We start from the raw sequence: 22,221 nt of genomic DNA, 5'->3' as shown, positions 1-22,221 counted from the left end.
GCCTGCTACCAGGTACATGCAACTGTTCAATACGTATAACGAAAGCGTTGCCAGTAGATTGGGCTGGGCGTACTGGTGTATATCAAGTAGCTTACGATTCGTCTATTTTAGACCGGTTTTTTGCTATAGAGGACATGCATAACCACACCTAGACACTTACACTAGAAAGTGGTAGTGGTATGCAGTAGCAGATTTTCATGAGAACCTTTTTCCAAAACGGAGTGTTCTCAGAATTTCTATGCCTGAGAAGCTGCGATCGAGACACAATTCAATTTACTTCAAAAGAAGCACGCAACTTGTTTTGTATCATGATGGAACCCAACATGAAACTGAAGTGGTGCAGTAGAGCTGTCAAGCTATGAATAGGTGAGGACATACTCGCACATGTTTTTCGATAGTCTATGTATGTATATATTAAACCACGGATACTATCGAATACTAATGAAATTAATTATTTGGACTATAGCGCATATGACGTCCTTAAAACATTTATGATGCCGCCATTTTTTTAATGAGTTAGTGCGTTGAAAGTTACATCTCTAGATGACTTCCAGTGAAAGCTTGGTGACATTCGGTTCAGTGGAAGTGAAGTTATTGCGTCTAAAGTGTCAGTATCTTTGTGTCATCGGTACCAAAAGGAGTTTCGAACAAGGAGGTAATATCAAATTTGGTTTGAAAATCGGTAAAACGTTTACCGAAACATTTGAATGCAAAAAGCTTATGGCGATGATTCGTGCTAAACTTCATTAGTGGTTTACAAGTTTCAGAGATGGTTATGATCACATAAATGACGATGAAAATACGGGCGGCCCAAAATCAGTAATCACCGAAAACTCTATCGAAATTGTTAGTAAATTTATCAAAATGAACCAAAACCATCGTTGAAACTCATGAAATCGAAGTTGAATATTTCCAAAATATTGATTTAACTGATCATTTGGGCTTACGAAAGGACAGAGCACTTTTCATTCCGCTCAAGTTAACTGAGGACCAAAAATTGCTCAGAATTCAACATTCGAAAGACCTCATTAAAGAGGCGAGAAAAGACGAGAACTACCTTTACAATATTGTAACTGGTGATGAAACATGGTGTTTCTAAAATGAACCTGAAACTAAGCGTCAAAGTGCCGAATGGAAGGGCCCAGCCGAGGCACCACCCAAAAAATCGCGTTTGGAGAAGTCAAAAATCAAGTCGATGCTCATTTGTTTTTACGATTTTACGAGGGAATTGTCCACAAGGAGTTCATGCCAACAAGCCAAAACGTCAATGCAATTTTCTACATTGCCCTTCGACCTAATTACCGCGAAGGAAGAATCTGGCGCTTATTGCATGATAATGCACCATCTCATTGATCCACTCTTGTGAGTGATTTTTTGTCTAGAAACCGCATTTTAACAATCAACCACTCACCGTATTCGCCTGATATGGCTCCCTGTGACTTCTACCTATTGGGAAATTTCATTTGGCCGTCAAAGGAAATCGTTTTGCATCCGTAGATCCGAGAGACTTGTAGCGACAACCTGAAGGACATTACAGTCTATACCCTGAAATACTCTTTCGAAAAGCTTTTAGATCGCGCAAAACAGTGTATCGGACCCAGAGTCGACTATTTGGAATAAAGTCGAAGTTATCAGAACAAAGTTCCTGTCGTTTTTATAATATTTTAGCACAGTCTTGTTTATTTTGGACTTCACCTTGTATTTGCGGTTAATAAAACCACATTTAAATTTTCTTTAGGAAAAGTTAGCAAATCAACGGCTTTAAGCTTATAATTCTAATTAAGCCCTACTAGCTTCAACTGCAAAGAAAAAATGTATTGTATTTCCAAAATCAGCAGCTTCTGTTATTGGCTTCCAGTCACCTTGAATAAAAAATGTAAACAAATAAGGAATGATATATTTTATAGTTACAGGAATGAAATATTTTATAGTAAACAAATAGAATGAGATATTTTATAACTATAAAATATTCTAATTAGAATTTCAATATATTGACTTCACCCAACAAAGAAGCATATGAACACCTGGCTGGGGATGCATACGGTGACGAAACAACTAAACAAATCCAGCGCAATAGTATCAATACTCGCAAAACCATCTATCAAAAAAAAGCACGCACTATCGATACTATCGGAGCTAATTTGAGAGCTCAATGGCCCAATTCTAAAGTGTCTATGATAGACAGGATATTTGTTAATTATGATTTGGGTGAAAAGGTTGAAGGCAAACCAAATATTTTTTCTTCACTTTACTGCTTAGATAGAGAAAATTAAAGATACATTATTTGTTTTTTTTAATATTCCTCTAACAATAGCTACTGGTTTACTTCAAACAATTTAATGCCATTTCCCCATTATTTGCCCGTAATCTTCTTCTATTTATAATGCATATTTAATTACTTCCATTCACACCCTATGCCCAAGGCTTTCCATGGTCCATTAATTAATCCATTATTTCTAACAATAACTCTTTTCTTAATCTCTCAAACATTTCTTCTCTTCTCCGCTTGCGTTTCTTTGCATTCACGTTAATTTCCGATCCATTTCCGTCATTCGCATTTGTTTAGAAAAGACGTTGACACGCGTCACTCCAAGTGTTTTTTGATTCCGATTACTTGCGCCAATCGAGCGTTGCAAATGCCATAAACAATACGACACTGGTAATCTAAGTTTATTTATTTGTATTCATTCTTCTTTTCATTTCTTGTTTATCATCATTAGTATTTCCTTTCATTTCTCCCATTTAACCTGTTTGCGGTTTGGCTGGATTTTATAGGGGTAAGGCTGATCAATTTATTGTCTCAGTTTACTCTTACGTCCTTTATTTATTTTTCATAGCCAACGCACTAGTAATGCGTTTTGTTATTATCGCTTTGCCTATAGAAAAGATTGTTTTTGAAGAACTTGGCCGAATCGGCATTATTCGACATGCCTTTGAATTTCAGTAGAGTGACATAAGTTGATTAAAGGTGCAGAAGCTGATTAAGCAGCACATAACGGGACTCAATTGCCACACCTCCTAAATAACGAATTATAATTAAAAATCTACGCTTATTGAAAGTTTTAATGCATCTTTATTTTGTTGTTAACATTTAGAGAATGACCGAGTTTTGCCTTCGCTCATGAATTGGCCGCAAAATTTCAGTTCGACTTCAGTTTAGCTTCGTCTAAATAGGTAGGCTCTGTATCTTTGACCCAAACTTTCCCTCATATTTATATCTGATATTAGGTGAAATTCAACATATGTCGATGTTTTCCTAGTAGTTTGTGCACATCCACCAACACTGAGTTTTGATCGCTCGAATTGCCTCTTCTGTAAACATTGGATCATCATCAGAGTTGGCTGGACAGTTCTGGTCGGTTCACGCCTGCTGCAGCAAATGCCTCCAATTATCCCTTCTTGTGCCTCCATGACTGAAATCCCCAAAAAAACTTCGTATTCATCTACACCGTCAAGACATCTGAGCGGCGGGCAACCCCTTCTTCTATGTCAGTAAGGACTTCGCCAGGCGTAACCGACATAGTTTAGTGCCAGCTTCGCTTCTAAGCTCATTCTTAATGATCTGTTTTTCCATGGTAAAGTGGAGTTCAGGTTCTATTAATAACGAGGCCGCAGCCTCTCTAACCAATCTATTCACCATTCCATTCCCAGGTGTACCCTTATGACCTGGGACTCGTATGAGCTGGATAATATTGTGCATTCCTAGTAAATTCAGCCTCTTGATATGCTCAAGGACTTTAGGATTTAAAACTAAATGATGAAAATGTCTTGAGTGCTGTCTAAATCATAATGGCAAATCGCTTATTCCAGAGGTTTCTATATACATAAGTGGGAGCACTTCCGCTTGATAGATGCTAGGAAAACTACCTATTAGAATAGACCGCTTTGTTTTGGGTTCATATCCAGCGCTTATACCTTCAGGTGTCTTTGAGCTGTACACTCTTGAAGTTCTCTTTCGAAAATAGATGAACTTCAGCTTACTTTATTATCCCTAATATCATAGTAACAATATCAGCGGTGGCGTAGCACAGAACAGCTGGTTATACCAAAAATAAATAAAGACAAATAATTTTTATTCACCAACAAATATAAAACAAAACGTTTTTAGTTTCGATATGAACAGCTGCGTAACAACACCCTCAAGTTAAAGTTATGTATGGCGAAGATTTTGTCAGGGTTTGGTGTTGTATGTCGACTTTGGGAGTAGAAAAACTAGTTTTCATAGGTGTCACGATGGGTGAGCTTCTTTATTTGTCCATTTTCAGGGAAAATTTACATTTCAGCGCAGAAAAAATGGCTATAGGAATGAAGAAATTATTTATTTCAACACCATAAGGATTGCGCACATGCAGTTTATGATGTGCAAATGTGGATATTTTCCAACACAAATCATTTGCCCAAAGGCCTGACATAAAGATTTCCATATTTCGGGGTTAAAGTGTGGAAATGCAGAATTTTATGCAAAAGTAATTTTAAGGCCGTTTTGTTCGAGTGCAATTGGAAAAAATTACCTCTCGAATTTCTTCAAAAGCTGGTGGAATCTGTGTAAAGACGCTTAGAAGGTGTGTTTGTTAACAATGATTTCTGACATTTTACGCATTATTAAGTTTACTATATATAAAAAAATAACAATTATTTTTAAGTTTTGCTGAATTATTTATATACATCATTACTGGTCCCACCTTTTAATACCTGGAGAAAAAAATGTATAAATAAATTTACGAAAAATAAATTATACATTTATTTTCATATATGGCTGTGAATCTGTAAATTAGCGAGCGACGTTATTTTCAGTCATAATAATAGGGCTTCCCACAGAACCGGACTGCCTTTCTATTCTATAAAAAAACAACTCAAAATAGATTAAGCGGTTCTTTTGGGTCCTTAATGTTCATAATGACAAAATTTGAGTTCTTATAGATTTCTCGTGCATGAAACTTTGCCACACAATTTTCAATACATACAATGTGGCACAAAAGTAATCATCCAATTCCGTTTTTGAATAACTTCTTTACTTAAAAAAAAAATTATCTTTATTTAACCTCCTTTGTTTGTCTGTTGGTATACTGCGACTGTCTAGTTCACGAGCGTCAAATATGATTGTTGTACGACGCCATTCGTAAAAATGTAAATCTTACTATCATCATCATCATTCCTTCGTCTCCGCTGCGGAGCAAAGACCCAAAGTAAAATTTTTTCCATTTTGTGCGATTCCCGAATATATTTTTCACTGCCAGGTCGTTGTTTTGTCCACGGCTTTGTATTCCTCTTCGATGTAGCGTCGCCAAGAACCACCAAGTCTGTCTCTTCTGCGCTGTCCTTGGCGGTTCTAGTCCAGCGCTTGTCTGCTGATTTTAATGCCACCTTTCCGTAGGGTTATGGCCCTGCCATATCCATTTACGTTCTCTTATTTCAGTTGAGATTGATTTTTGATGGCATGGTCGATGCAATTCGGTGTTAGATATCCAGTTTTCTTGTAGCTTCTGTATAATTTCCGCAGACAGACATCATGTTTCAGAGGCGTAGAGCAGAACTGATTTAACATTGGAGTTGAAAATCCGTATTTTTGTTGTAATGTGCTTTTGCATGGACTGCAACACCGGACGAAGATTTGCAAATGCACCTCTTGCTTTTTGCATTCTTGTAAATACATCCTTTTTGCATCCGCTTTCCGCAGCGAATTGGCTTCCAAGGTATTGAAAAACGTTTACATTTTAAATAGTTTCCTCTCCGATATTGTAGAATGCAACGTTCGCGTGTACTGCCAAATATTTGGTTTTCTTTGCATTGATTTTAAGTCCAGCGGTACTAGAGTGTTTTACGAGATCATTCAACTTGCTTTGCATATCCAATTTGCGTTGAGGGAATAAAATAGATTGGTAATAATGAATCTTTATATAAGGCTATTAATTTTGGCTACCTTGTACTTCAATTTAAAAAAAAAATCTATTTTTCGAAAATTTTATACTGGTTTACGCTTTTAAAGGCAGATAAAAGATTTGCTTGGAATTAAATTTTTACGGATTTCTTAAGCGCTTTTAAAGTGTCGTTACGCGCATATGGAAATTTGTTTGAATTAACTGAACAAAAAAGGCTCTAGACTTTAAAAACCTCCTGTTTGTAATAAGTATAACTGCACCTACCCAAAATTTCGCTAAAATGAGAAAATATTCAGGCAGGAAAATACCAAAATAATAAACAACAATTCTGAACCAAAAAAAGCTACACATTTAATGATTCACTGCTTTCCACACCAAATATGCGTGCTGACGTACATACACAAAATGCCCGTAAATACCTATAAGTCCTTCAGTAAGTCAAGTCAAATCATACAAACAGCAAAAATGACATTTGTAAATAGGCACGCACACTGGCCACTGATTTTTGCAGCTCAACGGTACGCTGTACGCAGTAACCAAGCACTGCTTGTGACACCCACTCACGATGAATGCTCGCCAATGGTGAGTACGTGAGCTGTCAGCAACTTTCGGCAAATTCATTGTTTACTCATTGCTAAGTGACAAAATTCACTAAATTTTGGTGTTGCCCAATGCTCTGTTGTGAGGCAAAAATAGAGACAGTCCTCTTATTTGTGGGCCATCTCTAAGTGCTGATATAAAGCGTAAAGAAATTTGATTGACAGGTCTACTAAGAAATTTGGCTTTTGGCTTCTTGTTTGTTTGCTTATTCTATTAAATATAACATAGAATAAATTCAAACTTAAGTGTATTCGATTTATAATTTTCAAAAAAAAAAGCAAAATTTACTCATCAATAAGCAATTTTAATTTAAGGCGGGGGAATTGGGCTTAGACAACTTACCAAACAAGTTTTTTACCACCCAGCACCGTCAGCAAAAAAATTTGTCAAAAATCAATGGAATTTTTGAATCACTTCAAACTTGCACTTTATTCAAACAAAATTTAATGGACTATCAATTGGCGTACCCGAATTTTTTCTAAAGCCTCTGATTAATAATTTAGTAGCATAAAAACTATCGCATTGAGCAAAATCCATGTTGTTGAGTTTTCAAAAAAAAACGCAATAGCTTAGTTTTTATTCGCGGAATATTTCAAGTAATGGGTAAAATAATCTGTTTTTAAGCCGCAAACTTCTTTATTGCAGATGATCTTTATTGTAGATGATCGGCGACGTTACTCAAGCGGCAGTGACCAGTATCAGGAACATATTATTTTTCTTTGATTGCTCAGGTGGAAATGGAACGAAATTTAAATTTCTAAAATTTGATAACTTTGGCTTACTAGATTTATGGTGACCAACTCACGATGCGTTTAATATTATATTTCCAAAGGATCTGTCGTGACAACAAAAAGTTTTAGAAATGCTTGATGGCTTACTTCAAGGTTTTAGATGCAACGAACTACTCTTCGGTTGAGCCAGTGTATTTCGGCAGACATTTCCGGTTATACCAAATTTAGCAACAGCTGTGATACCCAATTCTTGCATTAGGCAACATATATTTGGCAATACTTGGAATTCGGTGCTTAATCTCCTCGTTAAGACAACAAATACACCGAAATCAATTTTTGAAAAAAGATCAACTGCTTTCGAGTATCCTGCACCTTCATTTACAATGCAATAAAAAAATAAAAAACGAGCCCCCAATTATTGCAAGAACAAAGAGTGATTTCAAAAGACGACTCCGGCCACTAGATGATAATCGCAGTGATCGCAGAAAATATCCACAAAGTCGAAAAATTAGTACTGGCAAATCAAAGAATTCAATTGTGGCAGCTAGCAGTAGAACTACAGATTAGTACAGAGTGAATAGGAGAAATTGTGCATGAATATTTGCAACTGAGAGCAAAAAATAGTGTTCGTTGGGTACCGCTCGACAAGCGAGAGAGTTTTAAACATTTTTTGGAGTTGTGTTAGAGAAATTTGTTTGATGTTTTGATGCCAAATATAGTTAAATTGTTAAGTCCAGAGAACCTATTAATGGGATTTCAGCACACTTTCTACACCGACCGATGTAAGCGCAGTGATAGTAGAGATTCTGTATGATACTTAGACGAAGGCACTAAGTTCTGCTAGGTTACAGGACAGATGGCTACGGTATTTTTAACGGAAGTCTATGCCATCTTCAATGTAGCATACTGGCTAATTGAAAAAAAGTGGCAGAGTAGTTGTATTAGAATTTGTAGTGACAGCCTTTGATAGCACGGATAGAAATCATCTCTATGCCGCTATGTCTGAGTTTGGTATCCCCGCAAAACTAATGCGGCTGTGTAATATGACTTTGCGCGCTACCATAAGCGCCGTCAGAATTGGAAGTATCCTCTCCGAGCCGTTCGATATCAATCGATGTTTGAGGCAAGGCGATTCTCTTTCTTCTGACATTTTCAACGTCTTGCTGGAAAAAAATCTTTCGCGCTGCCGTGCTAACCCGCACGGGTACTATCTTTCATAAGACTGCTAGCATATGCCGACGATATCGACATTATCGGCGAAACGAACCGCGCTGTATGCTCGGCATTCCCCAGTTTAAAGAGAGAGGCGAGCAATGTGGGACTTGCGGTGAATAAGGGTAAAACAAAGTACATACTGTCAACACACAGGGAGTCTTCGCGTCTTGGACAATATGACAGTGTTGACAATCAACAATTCGAAGTTGTGAAGGACCTTGTCTACCCTGGGACCAGTAATAATAACAGAAATAACGTCAGCCAACAGGTGTTACTTTGGGCTCAGTAGGCAACTGAGAAGTAGAGCTCTCTCTCGAAGGACTAAACTGGCACTCTATAAAACGCACATCATTCCCGTCCTAATATATGGCGCAGAAGCATGGAGGATGTCAACAGCGGGTGAAAAAGCTTTGGGAGCCTTCGAGAGAAGAATTCCACGTAAGATCTTTGGTCCTCTTCGCGTTAGTGACGAGTACCGCGTACGGTGGAACGCCGAGTTGTATGAGCTATATAGGGACATGGACATAGTTAAGCGTGTAAAAATACAGAGGCTACGCTGGCTTGGCAATGTCCTCCGTGTGAAAGAAGAGGGCTTCAGTAAGACATATTTACGACACGGTACCAAAAAAAGGAAGGCATGGAAAAGCAAGACCATATCTCCTTTGGAAAGACCAAGTGCTGCAGTCTTTACCCGCTATTTCCAACTGGCACCAACGAGCGCAGGAAAGAAACAGCTGGCGCGCCATTTTGGATTCGGTCGAAACTGACACACGGTTGTAGCGCCAAATAAATAATTAAGTAAGTGACAGTAAAGTTGCACTAAAAGTCCTTACTAACCCACCCTGCTCTTCGAAATTAGTCGGTGAATGTAACAGCTAGACAAAACTGAGCTTTTTGGCAAAACACATCCAAAGTCTGTCTTATTTGGGTGCCTGGACACTGCGGTATTATAAGGAACGATTTGGCTGATAAACTCACCAATGAAGGCTCTGAAAGCATATCACTGGAATGCTCACTGAACCCAGAAAACATTGAAGATATTGGCTTGAGTTGGGCTCCTGCCGAGTAGCCAAGTGTTTTGTGAAAGAACCACACAGGAAATTAGAGACCTTTCTGCTAAAACTTAGTAGGAAAGACCGGTGAGTAATAGTAGTTGTATTCGCAGGTCGCAATGCCTGTAGTTGGTGCTTAACCTGCCAATATACCTATCCGTCGTGAGAATAAGGGCACTGCTCAACGTTTTCTCGGTAGTTGTCCGGCGATTTCCAGAGTCAGACTTAGGCTGTTGGGATGCAAATGCAATGTACTAACTACGAGTAAAATTTATACTCTTCCGGATCTCCTAAAATGCATCCTCCGAACGACAGATACTTTTTTAAGAGGAACTTCTTCATGGTAGAAATACACTCGCAGATTTGCCATTAACTCCCGCGGGGCGACCGCTGTTAGAAACAAAACGTTTTCCATGATTTGGTGTGCATGCGCGGAGATTCGAACCCGTGCATTACCGAATAGGTTTCTACCAACCCATTCGGCCACGGTGGCCACCATAATTTTCACTTATTTACCTTGCGCCGCGCACATGTCAGCCACCCCTCGCATAAATTAAAGCTTTGCCAAAGTTGATATTGATTTCATTTCTTACTTCACACGATTATGGGACGCTACTGCAAAAAAGTCCATTAGAACTTTTATTATTATTATTATTATTATGATTTTCCCGAATTCTGTTGTTGTTGTAATGATGCTTGTGCATGTGACAACGTCATAATAGGAAATATTAGTGTTGACAGCTGTATTGTCTCCAACAGTTTGCCAGCTCTGGTGTTGCTCTTGACGTATCGTACGTCATTGGCTTTGCGTGAGTTAAATTAATGAAGTCCTTAGGCTACGAGTAACTTGAATGTGTTTTCCCCTCTTCCTCTTGATATTTTAGTTCATATTCATTTTGTAGGTATACGCATTGCTTATTTTTGTGCCACTTCCCGTTGTTGTAAGTCGTCCTTGATATTCTAATCTAGACGGTTGGATCTCAAGTGTGTAATGATTTTTTGTGTTGCAAGTAGTTTTATCTTTATTATTGCTTCAGGCCAGCTTACGTAAGTATGAATCAATATCAAAATAAATATCTGCAGATATGTATGTCAGCATATACATAAGCACATATTTTGTATATATGTATATTTACATATAAATTTATGTATACGCACAAGTGTGCCTTCGTATTTATATTCTTCTCAGATTACACTTTTTCATCTTGGCTCGGTGACACAGTTGCTGCAGTGCAATAGTGTGGAAATGGATTCATTTATTTACTCATTAATATTGTCAGGGCACCCTTTCTGCCGCACTTCCTCTTAATATCGTCTTGTTTTGTGACATTTCACTTGTTTGAACTCATCTTCGTTCAACTCGAGTCGATAACCACTTCAGTCGGGAGATGATTGTATTGGTGTGCATAACGGCCTCAACGCTCTCGAACTCCTGGTTCATCAATCATGAAAGCTAGAAAAGGAGTAAAATGCTTCTCGATGGGTGCTAACAAAACCTCCGAATTCTTTTCGGCAAGGGGAAAGTTTTTTCATAAAAACGTTGTGCCTTAAAAACGAAATAAAACTGTAGACGCCATTTTAAGGAGTTGAAATCTACAAACGAAAAAGAGACGAAGAAGTTTCGAAACGATTCCGGCACTCCAAATAAAATAATCAAAAAGGCTTAATATATTGCATTAGTTGGTTATTGTAACAGTTTTATAGGCAGCCGCCGTAGCTGAATGGGTTGGTGGGTGACTACAATTCGGAGTACGTAAGTTCGAATCTCCGCGAAATACCACAATGAAGAAAAATATTTTTCTTTTAATCGCGGACGTCCCTCGGGGGCAATACCAATAGATAGATAGATAATTGGCGCGTACACTTCTGTTAGATGTTTGGCCGAGCTCCTCCTCCTATTTGTGGTGTGCGTCTTGATGTTGTTCCACAAATGGAGGGACCTACAATTTCAAGCCGACTCCGAACGGCAGATATTTTTATGAGGAGCTTTTTCATGGCAGAAATACACTCGGAGGTTTGCCATTGCCTGCCGAGGGGCGACCGCTATTAGAAAAATGTTTTTATTAATTTTGCTTTCACCGAGATTCGAACCAACGACCTCTCTGTGAGTTCCGAATGGTAATCACGCACCAACCCATTCGGCTACGGCGGCCGCCAATACCGCAATACCAATACTCCGCCATAAAAAAGTTCCTCATAAAAAATATTTGCCGTTCGGAGTCGACTTAAAACTGTAGCTCCCTCCATTTGTATTTAGAAAAACATCAAGATCCACACCACAAATAGGAGGAGGAGCTCGGCAAAACACCCAATAAGGGTGTAAGCCCAAATATACACATATTATACAAAATATTCGCCATAAAATTATACCAAGAGTCTATTACCGCACCTATTTAATGCCTTATACGCATGCAGAAGAGTACTCGGTAAGACATGGGATTTATTTGCACGATTCACACATTGGATATACATGGCGATCAATAGACTAGTAACGCCCCATGGTTCGCTAGCATGGTGGACGGCGTGCAATAAAGATACTTATGTGTAATCGGCGCTATGAGCACAACTACAACAGTTGCAATGGAAAGAATTATCAACTGGCATCCAAAAAAATTAGTAGTAAGAAACGCAGCCAAAAGGTTTGCTATAAGACTTAAGATGTCAGGACAATTCTCACGGAGGCTTTCTGGTCACACCACCATTCTGGATTTAAACGGAAGGCCAGACTACGAAATTCCACAAGTTAAATTCGGCAAAAAGCCTAGCGTCATTACAGTGCAAAATGAATGGCAGAAATGTCTGGAATTCGCATACCTTTCATACGCTTTCTTTACAGATGGGCTCAAAATAGCAGAAGGAGTAGGAAAGGCTGTCTTTTGTCCGCATTTTGGTATCCTAAAGTATTTCAGACTCCCTAATTACAGTAGTATATTTCAGCCTGAAGCGGCTATGGAATTAACCCCTCTCAATATTCGCACAAATACTTTCATTGACAGCCAAGCGGCTATTAAAGTAATTATGGCGCTTTGGACCAACTTGAAATGTGTTCAACAATGCAGATGCAAAATGAATGAGCTCTGCGGAAATGCGCAAGTCACTACTTACTGCACACCACTACACAAAGGAATAGAAAGAAATTAGAGAGTCGATGAGCTAGCTAAGGCAAGTATCCTTGCTGAAAACCGTACTAAATGTGAAACTAGCTCAGCAAACGCAGTCGATATGGGAACACTAAGAACTTGGAATACAAACAGTACAAACTTTATTTTATCATTCTCTACAAAAGACTGCAAAATATTGTTTGGATTACTGACGGACATTGTCCCTGCCCACATGCAACGAAGTGAATGCTTAGGTTTCACCTACTTTGCCACTGCCCAGCTCTTTGTAGGACTCAACAAATATGCCTAGGATCAACATATTTGTCATCGTAGGCATATTTGTCATCCTTGAAGGATATGGCAAAATTGAACTGTCGCTTGAAATTTGAAATTGGAAATTGAATAGATCGAGCTAAAGAGCACCAAGAGATTTGGTGGCTCCTAAAACACTCAGGATAAAAAAGCCCATTGTATTTAGAGCTCTGGAGAGAGGGGAGATAGTCAAGGAGGAAAGGGGAAAAGTATCACAGGAAGAGATAGGAAAGAATTGAGACAGAGACAAAGGAGTGAGTCCTGTTAGAATTTTCCAGGTTCTTTGGAAAATCTGTAAATATCTTCCAAAACTCTTAGCCTTGCTCTAGCAAAGGCAGGACACTCACAGAGAAAGTGCTCCATGCTATCCGCCGCCTCCAAGTAAGGCAGACACATGAGGTCCTCAATGATTCCAATGGTGGTTATATGCTGGCCCCATGGGTTGTGTCCTGTAATAATACCGACCATCAACCGAACGTCTTTCCTTCCAAGTTTTAGTAGAAAGTTTGACAGTTTTCTGTTCGGACTTGTCACAAACCATTTTGCAGTTCTGCAGTGTTCTAGACCGGACCATCGCTCTTTATGTAGATTGCCTACATAATCGCTGATCCAATTCTTGATTCCTGCGGGACTGATTCCGATTATTGGCTCTGGCCCCTGTTGGGGCACCGCTGATCCACGGTTGGCCAATTCGTCGGCAATTTCGTTTCCTTGAACACCGGAGTGTCCCGTAACCCATATAAATACAAGCCTGTTCTGTCTTATGATAGAATTAAGGTTTTTCTTACATTCTTGAACAATCTTTGAGGTTTGCTTCGCGTTCTCCAGGCCTTCATTGCAGCCTGACTGTTACTGAAAACACAAATCTGTTTCCCGCTCCATCTCCGCTCGATTATTCATTCGGCTGCCTTAAGAATAGCAAAAATTTCAATTTGGAAACAGTTGTCATTTCCCCCATATCATAGTGATACTTATTACTATCGTTTAAGTACCATCCGGCTTCAGACCCTATTTCATGCTTGAACCCATCGGTAAAGAAAATATCCGTCAAACCTCCCTGAATGCATGGAGGTTAGTTATTATCATTTCCCAAAGCTATCGCGCTATCAATTATGTTTGGAATTATGTTTCCAAGACACTTTGAAATAGCGAGCCGCCTCCTTCAAGACAACGGCCTTGCCGTAGACAGACCTTGCAAATTCCTTGCGTCAGCTTCATTTGTTAGAATACTCATACTGAGGCTCGCCTTCACACATCTCACTTCTAAATGAACATTTGGCTTTAAGGAAGGTGTAAATACAAGATGCTGTAGTCCTCGCCCGTTTTCCAGTAAGGAAACTCCGATAAGATTTATCAGCATACCAAGAAGCAATAGGAATAATTTTAAAATTGGAATAATATTAAAAATGATGAGTGATTTGTCCTTCCAATCGGAAGTTTGTTAGCTAAGCGTACTAAGATTCTGTTTCCTGTCTCTCTCCAAATGATACTTGATCAAAATTACTAGGCAGTAGTTAGCTTCTTGAAAAGCATAAAACCGATTTACTTCAGGTCACTCACAGCCCAATATCAATCAAAAACATGCCCCATTCATTTGGATATATGCCCATAGCACCAACATCTACTCGCTCTGTTATTCATTGACGCAGAACAATTAAGATAACGATTGACTGAAAGTGGCCCTCAATTGTACGAGTAATCCACCAAATGAAATTTTTGTGCAACAGTCAATGCGTCTAACATTTTTTGTGTCGCTTAATCAATGGTCCACAGTAGCCAAATAAAGTTTAGCACCCTGTTGAAAATTCATCAGCATTTTTTTGTTCTCCTATTATTCATAGTCATTGACAAGCATTTCGGTGATTAAAACTGATAAAATTTCATATGTGACAAAAAAACAAGCAAGACTAAATTTTGAAAAAAATTGTAACTAAATGCATTTTACACAATGTAGGCAATAAATAAATATCATCGCACAACCATATTTTTTCCACCATTCATCACTTCACCAACAAAAAAGAGAAAGCCTCGCCTCGTTTTTATGATTTTTTATAAATATTCTTTGTTGATTATTTATTTAACGAAAATACTAAATAGTACAAGTTGATGTGTTGGAAAAAATATGCTCGTTGCCGCTAATTTTTCAGTGGTTGCAACTTGCGTAGCTGGCATATGTTGCAAAGCGGGAATAAGCGAAATTGGAGATTTACAACAATCGCTGAACTGACGCTGTGATGGTGCCAAATAGTGGCAAGCGTTTTTTTTTTTTTCTTGTAGCCATTTTTCATGATTTTTTCCTCTTTCTCCTCGGCTATTTTTTAGAAGCCTTGTGCAAGTACTACGCTTATTTACAGTACGCTGATAGTTGTGGCAGCAAAATACATGCACAAATATGTATACAGTTGCGGGTCATAAAAATTGTGACAGGCAGTAAGCGTTGGAATAGGTAAAGAATGGCGATGGGAAAAAAGTTTTAGCGGGAGGCAAAATGCATGCAACATGTGCGCTTTTAGGGTAAAAAAAATTCAACGTGCTGCCTAAAAAGTGGTAAAGCCATTGCGCAGAAAGTCAAAAAATTACAGAAACTACCATAAGCAAACCTTCAGTAATTTCGAAAGAAAAATGTACTCTCGCATAAATTACTAAAATAGCAGCATTTAAAGAAGAACTGAACAAGAAGAACTAAAGAACTGAGAGACAGTGAGTTTCGTATAGAAGGTAAGCCGTTCAGGATGTGCCAGAAAGGTCAAGTAGGTTAGGTTAGGTAGCGCTGGCTGATCTGTAAAACAAATCACACTTAGACTTCTATCGCACATTGTGTTAACCAGTGCTATGTACCTGGAGTCGAAGATATTTTATATAAATTTTAAGGTGGGGGGTCATTTTTCCCAAAATCACTTTCCCAAACAAATTTTTTCCCAAATTTTTGTTTCCCAAAAAATAATTTTCCCAATATTTTTTTTCCCAAAAATATTTTTTCCCGCTTTATTGTTTTTTCCCGATTGCATGTTTTCCCAAAATAACTTTTTTCCAATAGATAGCTTTCCCGAACAAATACTACTGAAATTAGTTTTTATTATTCTACTATTTCACATTTTTCGACGATTCCGACAATATGAGTGTATATAATAATCAAAAATCTTATACTTAAGTAATCGAAAAAGATTCGAAAAAGTTTTTCAATATACATTTTTCAATTCGGATAAAAAGACAAGGTAACGAATGTATCCAACTTCACTCATATAAACAAGTTTTTTCACGTCATTCTTTTCGTGTCAAAATTTCATGAGCCAAAATTTGCTGCCTAAAGTCAAAATTTCTAATTATGGCGGAATTAATTGAATGCAAAAAATCATTTCTTTTCAAATAATAAAAAATGTACTCGCCAATTCATTGCAAATGTATATGCGATATTTTACAGACGAACGATATTTTGGGAAAAATATTTTATGGGAAAATTTATTGGGAAATTTTTAGTTTGGGAAAAATGGCATTGGGAAAATTATTTTTTGGGAAAAAAAAATTTGGGAAAAAATTTTTTTGGGAAAGTGATTTTGGGAAAATTGTACCCCAATCAAATTTTAAGGCACGCCTTCGCTAGTTTTAGCAAACCGTTTAGCCTTTTATCAGCAATGTCCTTTAAGGAAGAAAAATATGTTGATCCTAGGCATATCTGTCCAGTCCCACAAAGAGCAGGGCCGTGACAAAGTAGGTGCAACCGAAGCATCCACCTCGTTGCATGTGTTGCATGCATCGCTCTGAACTAATCCCATTTTGACTGCGTGATATGAGGTGAGAGAGTGTCCCGTCAGTACTCCAACCAATATTTTGCAGTCTTTTTTAGAGATTGATAAAATAAAGTATGTAGTTTTTGTATTCCAAGTTCTTAGTGTTCCTATATCGACTGCGTTTTCAAAGCTAATTTCACATCCAGTACCGTTTTCAGAAAGGAGAGTGATGAGCATATTTCTGACGTGCTCAATCTTGGCAAGCCAATACTTGCTTTAGTGAACTTATCGAGCTCATTTCTTTCTATTCCTTTGTGTCCTGTCGCCCACCTGCTCATTTCCGTAGAGCTCATCCATTTTGGATCTGTATTGTTGAAGACATTTGAAGTTAGTCCAAGGTGCCATAACTACTTTAATAGCCACTTCGTTGTCAACGAACATATTTGTGCGAGTATTAAGAGGGATTCATTCCAGAGCAGCATTTCAACTTGAAATTTACCACAATAACTAGGGAGTCTGAAAGACTTTTGGAGATCAAATTGCGCACAAAAGACAGCCCCTCATACTCCTTCTGCTATTTTGGGTCCTTCTAACCAGAAATTGTATGAAAGGTATGTGGATTCTAGACCCTTCTGCCATTCATTTTGCACTGTAATGACGCTAGGCTTTTTGCCGAATTTAACTTGTGGAATTTCGTAGTCTGGTCTTCCGTCAAAATCCAGAATGGTGGAGTGACCAGAAAGCCTCTGTGAGAATGTTCTGGCATCTTCAGTCTTAGAGCAGATCCTTTGGCTGAATTACATTAGCTCGGGGGAAAATCCTTCGAGTTAGGTCCGAATTAGATCTGGATTTTCAAATAAGAGGTCTTATTTTGATATTCAAAAAAAAATGCTGTTTTTCATCATCGGATGTTGATTTAATTATAAAGAGGAAGGTATGCCATTAATAGTGGAAAATAACATCTGGCAAATGACCACCACGACCACGCTTACAGGACAATATCCTTTCATGAAATTATCCATAACCGAATTGCAAAGTGGCTGCCTATGTCCTCGATAGCCTCACGAATTCCATCTTTGAGGTCTTGAATAGAGCCTGGGCTCTTTCACGTGACCCCAAAGAAAAAAGTTACAAGGTGTTAAATCACAAGATCTCGGTGGCCAATTGTGATCACCTCTTCGAGTGACAACACGGTCCAGAGACTTTTCCCGTAAAATATCAATGGTTTCATTGCTTGTGTGGCACGTAGCGACGTCTTGTTGAAAAGAAACGTTGTCCAGATCAATACCATCCAATTCCGGCCATAAAAAATTGTTAATAATCTCACTATAGCGCAATCGATTCATTCATAACACCTGCTATTGGAAAACCCTTTATATAGATTTCCTCAACTCTTATTTGGAGCAAGGAGTGTCATAAAGGTTAGGGCGTGGTAAAATTTTGCCAATCAAACCCACTCATTTTAGCTATTTGCGTTAGTTTTCCAAATATTTAGTTGAGTGATCACGATTTTTTATTACTTCTGCGCATCTGCGTGACATGGAATCAATGAGATCACGGCACCTTTTCAGTGGGATTTGCTTCTATGCCCCCTGGGCTGTGTTCCATTCACACTCTTTTCTTATCCGTTCATAGATTTGCTTTAGGGTTGAGGTCAGGTGACTGAGCAGGTCATGACATGACTTGAAATCCATTGACCCCCACTTCGTGGCAAATTCACTTGTGTGGCATATTCCATTCAGCGTATGACAACATTACATTTTCTAAAACTCCAACATTCGTAGGCTTCCTATCCTAGCGGTGAGAGAAGAGGTAAGACTTGTCTCACTATCGAGGTGGGAAGATCGATGGAACACCTCCTATAAAGGGTGATGAACTTATAAAGTGGATCCTTAGTTAAGACCATGGCTCAATCTATCACATGACATAGTTCCTTTTTCGGCACGAAGGCTTTAGAAAATACCTTCATAGGCTTAGGCACGACGATAGCCATTACTGCCCGGTATGCAACAACATTGAGGACGACGCGGAACATGTCAGTTTCCAATGTCCGCGGCTCACGGCAGAGAATAGACTTCCAAAGGTGGAAGGAAGTAGCTGCATTTGTTAAAAGATCTCAGAAAAAGCTGAGATATATTGAACAGGCTAGAGGACACAATAGATAAAATTGCCGAAGCTATATAGCTAACCAACCCTGCGAAGTAAAATGTTGAAGCAGTACCGCAGGGAGAGTAGTGGAGGAGACGGAGTTCAGGGTTTGGTACGTAGACGAACTGTTTTGCAAGTCCAGCACAGTATTTTAGCCAGCAGTATGAATCGTGCATACCGTCTTTGTGACGGTATCTATGAAGATTCCTCCTTAACATCAGTAATTAAAAACAAATTCATTCCACTATTCTACAAGGTGGCGGCAAAATTAATACCCTTTTGAAAAGTATAAATTTTTTGGAAATGGCATCGTACGTCAATTATATTTTATACTTGAACACTACTAAGCTGCCTGTGTATAACAGGCAAACAGTGGAGCGCGTAAATGTTAATATAGATTTCTATTACTCAAACTTTTAATTAAGTAAAAAAATTATTCAAAACCAAAATTTATTTTTGTCATTTCCCAGAATTATGGTTTTGGAATATGAAGTGTCAAATATGATTGACGTACGATGCCACATCCAAAAATTATAAATATTTCTATAGGGTGACTAATTTTGCGCCGCCTTGTACATACACTTGTATTCACTTTTAGTTTTTGTTAGTATTTAGATTGATTTCAGAGTATTTTTATGACCTTCATTGGTAACCTATAGTGTTGTTGGTGTATTTGGTGACATTAAATGACTTTCAGTGTAGTTAGGTTAGGTTTGGCAGCCGCATCGCACATAGAGACAACGATGCCACTTAGACCACGAATTTGAACCATCCTGAGCTTTTGGCAAAGCGTAAAAGGTTGTTGATACCTAAAGTGTATAAATTATCTATATTCGTTAAAAAGTAGGACTTTAAAAATCGGTTCCTGCTTCTGGCTGGAGCTGGGCATGTGCAAAAAAGGTGTTGAATTGTTTCCAACTCCTCTTCATTTCTGCAGCTACGACAGAAGTCATGCGAGTAAACGTCTCATCTCCTTGCATGATTTCCTATGAGACGATGTCCTGTGAGAGCCCTTACTAAAGTCCTAATTTGAAGTCTACTCAACTTTTATAATACTCTTGGACAGATTAAGGACGCACTAATCAGTTGTGCAAATCCAAGATGGATTAGCATCAATACCTGTGAAATTGCTAGGCAAACACGGCCAAGGCTAAGTCTACGTCTGTCCTTCAGTGTAGTTAAAAAAAATTAAAAATATGAAACTTAAATTGTTGATATATAAAATTCTTTAATAGTTGTGTAAAATTACGTTTATTTTTGCTAATTTCGTCTGAGATAACCTCAAAACGGTATCCTAAGAATTAATATTTTGAGACTTTTATTAACTCTTATGCACATAACTTTTCGTTGCTAAGCCACTGCAAAAAAAAAAGAATAATAATAATAACAAAAAGGGCCCAAATATTATTGCTCCAGTGGCTTGCTGCAAAACTCGCTTCAAGAGTTATATTTCTAATTGTTGGTGTCATCTTTGTTATCAAAAAGGTAAGTAAAACAATTTTTTGTATTCCAAAAAATAACTGTTTTACAAAAACTTACATACAAGTCGACGTTATACAAACATTATCTTCTAATTATTAAAATTTAAATAAAACTACATATTTCTTGTTTTATTATTTAAAATGGGTCGGAAAGCAGAGCTTAGTTTAGAAACACGAGCAGTCATTGTAGCACTTCATGGAGAAGGCTATTCAACGCGAAAGTTTGCTTCGAAATGTAATGTCTCTCAAAATGCTGTCATGAGAACGTTACAAAGAAAGAGCGGTACTGGGTGCAATCAGAATCGTCATCGTTCTGAGAGTCCTAAAACTACATCAAAAGGAGAGGATAAGTTCATATGTGTTGTAAGCAAAAAAAATCGTTTCTAACAGCCCCTGAAATTCGCGAACAACTCAATTCCTCGCGCGAGGCTCCAGTATCTGTTTCGACGATACAGCGACGACTAAGAAACTACGGCCTAAAAGGGTGCGTCACCCGCAAAAAACTTTTACTTCGAAAGCAAAATAAAGTAAAGAGACTTAATTGGGTTAAAAAACATAGAGAATGGACAACTGAACAATGGTCTAAAGTCTTGTTCACGGACGAGTTCAAATTTGAAATTTTCAACAAACGACGCCGCCAATATGTTCGTCGTTTTGTCATTGAACGCATGATGAACCAATGTGTTGTTCCCACAGTTAAGCATGGTGGAGGGTTAGTGTTAGTCTGGGGATGCTTTGCTGGAGACAAAGTTGGAGACATTGTGCTAATTAAGGGTATCATGGACAAAAAAGTCTACCACAACATACTTCAACGGCACGCTTTTCCGTGTGGGAAAATACTTGTGGACAGCGGATTCGTTTTCCAGCAGGATAACGATCCTAAGCACACTTCAAAATTTTGCCAGGATTACATTGCAGCCAAAGAAAATCAAAAAGAATTCAAATATTATATATTATATGGAATGGCCTCCTCAGCCGCCGGATTGTAACCCGATCGAGTTGCTGTGGGACGAGTTGGTCAGAGAAGTAAGAATATTGCCACCTACTAATACAAAACGACTTTGGACATTTCTACAAAATTGCTGGAATCAAATAATAGCAGAATCTTTGCGTAAACTAATTGATAGGATGCCCAGAATATGCGTTGCTGTAATACGAGCCAAAGGCGGATGTTTCGAGGAATCGAAAATATGAACAAATACTTGCGGGTTTCATTAAAAGTTAACATATTTTGTATTAAACACAATTACTTTCTGGAAAATAACAATATTAAAAGATCTTTGACGAAGAAACTCATGATTATTTCAAAATTGTTTACAATTTTTCAAGTGAACCCAAACTTTTGACCGGTAGTGTATATATATACTTATTTATACTTTTATATGTATTATACAGTTATTATTTATAATTAAATGAAATTATAATCTGAAGGTATTCCGAGTCATCTCTTTAATAGCCTTAAAAAAAAATTATCACATCCACACTTAAAAAAAAGTTATATTGCAAAAACCTATTTGCTATTTGCTACCCCATTTTTTATGACCGCCACTGTACATTTACACCGACAGTGCAAAATGACTATTGGCGCTTGCGAAGTGGTAGCTACAAAATTAAGTTTGCCTTAATTCGCTCATTAAAAACGAATGAACGCTGTAAATATGTACATAAGTATGTGTGTTGCAATAGAGTGCCTGACAAATACTAGTGGCGTTGCAAGCTAGTGAAGAGAAAAGCACGAAAATTAAACTCGTCTAGTGTGTCGTGCTTTCTGGGAGCTACGCTGGGCTTGACGGGGAAAAAATGGCAGCTTCAAAAATAATTTAGTACCACTACATCCTGTTTACTCCTTTACATACACACGCACATACATATATGTGTATGTATTGTGTATGTGTGCACGCTAATGCTTCTTCTCTTCAAATTAGAGAATGTGCATATTCTGATGGTAAGTTCGCCCTACAGAAAAATCCACTA

This window comes from Anastrepha ludens, chromosome 2, assembly GCF_028408465.1.
Source record: "Anastrepha ludens isolate Willacy chromosome 2, idAnaLude1.1, whole genome shotgun sequence".
NCBI classification, from domain to species: domain Eukaryota; kingdom Metazoa; phylum Arthropoda; class Insecta; order Diptera; family Tephritidae; genus Anastrepha; species Anastrepha ludens.
This window is presented reverse-complemented; position numbering follows the sequence as displayed.